Source organism: Triticum urartu, chromosome 7A (assembly GCF_056163025.1).
Source record: "Triticum urartu cultivar PI428250 chromosome 7A, HENAU_Tu73, whole genome shotgun sequence".
In the NCBI taxonomy this organism is placed as follows: Eukaryota; Viridiplantae; Streptophyta; class Magnoliopsida; order Poales; family Poaceae; genus Triticum; species Triticum urartu.
Window position 1 is genome coordinate 459134858 of NC_141879.1, and position 5459 is coordinate 459140316.

At 48.4% G+C, this 5459-nt stretch overlaps 1 long non-coding RNA gene across 1 annotated transcript; it reads left to right on the forward strand.

The window, feature by feature from the left end:
* Positions 1-1277: 1277 nt before the first annotated feature.
* LOC147959935 (uncharacterized) lies at positions 1278-4603 on the forward strand. Its single transcript, XR_015612158.1, has 3 exons — positions 1278-1611; positions 2900-2974; positions 4297-4603. It is a non-coding gene; the product is annotated as an uncharacterized LOC147959935 (long non-coding RNA).
* The last annotated feature ends 856 nt before the right edge of the window (positions 4604-5459 follow it).

Genomic DNA, 5459 nt, shown 5'->3' on the forward strand with positions numbered 1-5459 from the left:
ACTCACTTCTTTTAAGAGAAACTCCTTCTCTAAAAAGGATCCAATTTTAGCAACAAAGATCTTGCCTTCGGATCTGTGATAGAAGGTGTACCCAACAGTTTCTTTTGGGTATCCTATGAAGACGCACTTCTCCGATTTGGGTTCGAGCTTATCAGGCTGAAGCTTTTTCACATAAGCATCGCAACCCCAAACTTTAAAAAACGACAGCTTAGGTTTCTTGCTAAACCACAGTTCATTCGGTGTCATCTCAACGGATTTAGACCATGCCCTATTTAACGTGAATACAGTTGTCTCTAATGCATAACCCCAAAACGATAGTTGTAAATCGGTAAGAGACATCATAGATCGCACCATATCTAATAAAGTACGGTTACGATGTTCGGAGACACTATTATGCTGTGGTGTTCCAGGTGGCGCGAGTTGTGAAACTATTGCACATTGTTTTAAATGAAGGCCAAACTCGTAACTCAAATATTCGTTTCCGCGATCAGATAATAGAAACTTTATTTTCTTGTTACGATGATTCTCCACTTCACTCTGAAATTCTTTGAACTTTTCAAATGCTTCAGACTTGTGTTTCATTAAGTAGATATACCCATATCTGCTCAAATCATCTATGAAGGTCAGAAGATAACGATGTGACGCCCAGATAATTAGGCTACAGTAATCCCACATTAATGATGCCATGTCACCACGGTTACTGTTGTTAATCTCGTATTAGTTCAAAATCGATCCAAATTCAAATTTGAATTTAAAGGCAAAGAACAGAAGTTTTCAAAGGTTAAGACCAAAATGTTCGGGCTATGACAAATATTGCATAGGTAATCACAGTGAAGAACCCATATTCAAATAAAATATTTAAATGCACTATAGTAGATAAAACAGCGACAAAACAATTATTTAAATGCCTTTTATTAACTATAAATACTAAACTATTTTATTCGGGTTTAAACTTTTTGTGGCAGTGAGGGATATTGCTTACTGATTTTGGAGACCAGCCACACATTTTTCAGAAATATGGTTTAGTGCTAAAAGTAAATATAAAACACAAAAGAAAGAAAACAAAAGAGAAAAGAATAGAAAAGGATTTCAAAGTAAAGAAAAAGACCCCCCCCCCCCCCCCCCCAGCTTTCTCCCTGGGCCTTAGCCACAAGGCCGGCCCACTTACTGCCGTCCCCCTCCTCTGTTCATCAGGGGGGATCGTGGCAACGCATCCACGGCGCCATGGCCGGCCGTGGACACGCGCCGGGCATCCATGCCCCCCCGCCTACTAGTCCCCTCGGACGCCCCTCTCTCCCTCCTAGAAACCCTAGTCCCCCACTCCCCTCGTTTTCCCCTCTCCTCTTACCTCTCCCTCTCGCGCGAGCTGCCCGAGCTCGGCCGTCACTACGTCACCGTCGTTGACGTGCAACGGAGCTTCCCCGAGCTACAAGAAGGTGCCCCGGAGCCTCGTCACCCTCGTCTAGTTCGTCCTCGCCTGTGGATCGAGGCCAAAATGCCGTGCAGCCCCGTCATCGGGTCATCTTCCCTGCCACGGCCACCGCGACCCCGCCGCCCGATCCGCCGCCGTCTGCTCACCCCGGCCTCCCCGAGCCCTCCACGAGCACCGCTGTGAGCCCCTCGTCCGATCCCGTCCCTTACTCCGTCGATCCGTCGCCGTATGCCGCACCCCCACCGCCATGGCCGGACCTTACTTTTGCCGCACCCGAGCTCCTGTGCGGGTCCGCCCCTTGCTCGCCGCCCCCTACTAGTCTGGCCGCACTCCCACACGCGCGGTGCGCCCTTGGCCGCGCCCCTACGTTGCCCGTGTTCGTCGGCTCCTCGCCCCGCGCCTGCTTGCTCTTCTGCCGACCACTACCGCTGCTCCCGGCCATCCTCTGCTACTACCTGCTGCTGCACTCTGCTACTGCTGCACGCTGGCGCCCGCCGAAGCTCGCCTATTGCCCAGCCTTCCCGCTGCCCGCCTGCGCCCGTGGCCGCGCCGCGCCTGGCCTCGTCCGCCTGCAACCGCTCGCTACTCCTGGCCGCTTGCGCGCGCTCGGCCTCAACTGCCTTGCCGCTCCTCCTACTGCTGCGTGTCGCCGCGCCGCGCCCTCCTCACCCGCTTGGCGGCTGCGCCCTGCCCGCGCCGGCGGCCCCCTACCCCAATGCGCGTCGGCCCACTTCCGTCCCCCTGGCCGCCGGAGCTCGTTGCTCCCGTGCGCGCCCAGCCACTGGAGGGGCTCGGTGGAGTCCGTGCCAGATGGGGCCGGCCCTATCCAGATTAGGGGCTAATCCCCTTTAGCAAATAACACCCCCCCCCCCCCCCCGGTATAATAACCCATGTGAGAATCATTAGATCAATAAAATAAAATAAAATAAAATAAAAATATTAATTAATTAACTTAATTAATTAACTTAATTAATTATGTTTAGTTAACCTAATTAACTACTGTTAATTAACTAAACAACCTATGACATGCAGGACCCACGCGTCAGTTTGACTAATCAACTGACTGCTGACGCCACCTTGATGTCATGCTGATGTCATAAATGAATTTTAGAATTAAATTAATTCTGTTAATTCTAAAAATGGTTTAAAAACGTTCAAAATTGATATAAAATAAATCGTAACTCGGATGAAAAAACTTTGTACATGAAAGTTGCTCAGAACGATGAGACGAATCCGGATACGCAGCCCGTTCGTCCATCACGCATCCCTAGCATAGCAAACACGCAACTTTTCCCCTCCGGTTCGTCTGTCCGAAAACGCGAAACACCGGGGATATTTTCCCGAATGTTTTCCCCCTTCACCGGTACCACCTCATACCGTGTTAGGGCACACCTAACATTACGCTTTGTCATGTCTTGCATCTGTTTGCTTGATATTTATTGTTTCTTTCCTCTCTTCTCTCGCTAGACATCGAGACCGACGCCGCTGCTACCCAGTACGACTACGGTGTTGACGACTCCTCTCTCTTGCCAGAGCAACCGGGCAAGCCCCCCCCCCTTGATCACCAGATATCGCCTACTCTCCTCTATACTGCTTGCATTAGAGTAGTGTAGCATGTTACTGCTTTCCGTTAATCCTATCCTGATGCATATCCTGTCCTTGCTATTATTGTTGTTACCTTTATCTGCAATCTTAATGCTTAGTATAGGATGCTAGTTTATCATCAGTGGCCCTACATTCTTCTCCGTATGCCATGCTATACTATCGGGTCGTGATCACTCGGGAGGTGATCACGGGTATATACTATATACTTTATACGTGATACATGTGGTGACTAAAGTCGGGTCGGCTCGTGGAGCACCCGCGAGTGATTCACGGATTGGGGGCTGAAAGGACCTTTGTCCCAACGACCCTCTGTGTGAATCTTTGTGGCGAAGCGACAGGGCAGGTTGAGACCACCTAGGAGAGAGGTGGGCCTGGCCCTGGTCGGCGTTCGCGGTTATTTCAAGATAACACGTTTAACGAGATCTTGGTATTTGATATGAGTCTGGCCACTGGCCTATACGCACTAACCATCTACGCGGGGACAGTTATGGGCACTCGACGTCGTGGTATCAGCCGAAGCCTTCGTGACGTCAGCGACTGAGTGGCGCGCGCTGGGTTGGACCGCGTAACGCAACTTCCTTTGTAATGAAGGTTGCTAGGTCTGCTCTCCGGCCGCCCATGCAACGTGCAGGTGTGCAATGGACGATGGGCCCAAACCCCTGCGCCATAGCACTTAGAGCGGCATGCTGGCCTCTCTATTGTGCCTAGCTAGGGCCGCGACGTGTTGATCTTCCGAGGCCGGGCATGACCCAGGAAAGTGTGTCCGGCCAAATGGGATTGAGCGTGTTGGGTTATGTGGTGCACCCCTGCAGGGAAGTTGATCTATTCGAATAGCCGTGTCCCTCGGTAAAAGGACGACCCGGAGTTGTACCTTGACCTTATGACAACTAGAACCGGATACTTAATAAAACACACCCTTACAAGTGCCAGATACAACCGGTGATCTCTCTCTCACAGAACGACGAGGGAAAGATCATCGGTTAGGATTATGCTATGCGATGTTACTTGGTGAACTTACCATCTACTCTCTTCTTCTGCTGCAAGATGGAGGTTACCCGAAGCGTAGTCTTCGAAAGGACTAGCTATCCCCCTCTTATTCCGGCATTCTACAGTTCAGTCCACATATGATACCCTTATTCCATTTGATACCAATGCATACATATGTAGTGTAGCTCCTTGCTTGCGAGTACTTTGAATGAGTACTCACGATTGCTTTGCTCCCTCTTTTCCCCCTTTCTATACCCGATTGCTGCGACCAGACGTTGGAGCCCAGGAGCCAGACGCCACCGTCGACGACGACTACTACTACTCGGGAGGTGCCTACTACTACGTGCTGCCCGCTGACGACAACCAGGAGTAGTTTAGGAGGATCCCAGGCAGGAGGCATGCGCCTCTTTCGATCTGTATCCTAGTTTGTGCTAGCCTTCTTAAGGCAAACTTGTTTAACTTATGTCTGTACTCAGATATTGTTGCTTCCGATGACTCGTCTATGATCGAGCTCTTGTATTCGAGCCTTCGAGGCCCCTGACTTGTAATATGATGCTTGTATGGCTTATTTTATTTGTAGAGTTGTGTTGTGATATCTTCCCGTGAGTCCCTGATCTTGATTGTACACGTTTGCGTTTATAATTAGTGTACGATTGAATCGGGGGCGTCACAAACGATACCCGCCGCGAGCCTCAACACTCATCGGACCACATACATCGGCATGTATTATTTCCAATAAGTCAGCGGCTCGCTCCATTGTTCTGGAGAACGGTGTCTTAGTCATCTTGCCCATGAGGCATGGTTCACAAGCATCAAATGATTCATAATCAAGTGATTCCAAAAATCCATTCGCATGGAGTTTCTTCATGTGCTTTACACCAATATGACCTAAACGGCAATGCCACAAATATGTTGCACTATCATTATCAACTTTGCATCTTTTGACATCAATATTATGAATATGTGTATCATTACAATCAAAATTCAATAAACCATTTATATTGAGTGTTTGACCATAGAAGGTTTTATTCATGTAAATAGAGTAACAATTATTCTTTGACTTAAATGAATAACCGTATTGCAATAAACATGATCCAATCATATTCATGCTCAACACAAACACCAAATAACATTTAATTTAGATTCAGCACTAATCCCGAAGGTAAAGGGAGTGTGCGATGGTGATCTTATCAACCTTGGAATCACTTCCAACACACATCGTCACCTCGGCCTTAACTAGTATCTGTTCATTTTGCAACTCCTGTTTTGAGTTACAAACCTTAGCTACTGAATCGGTATTAAATACCAAGGGGGCTACTATGAACACTAGTGAAGTACACATCAATAACATGTATATCAAATATACCTTTGTTCATTTTGCCATCCTTCTTATCCTCCAAGTATTTGGGGGTAGTTTTGCTTCCAGTGACCATTC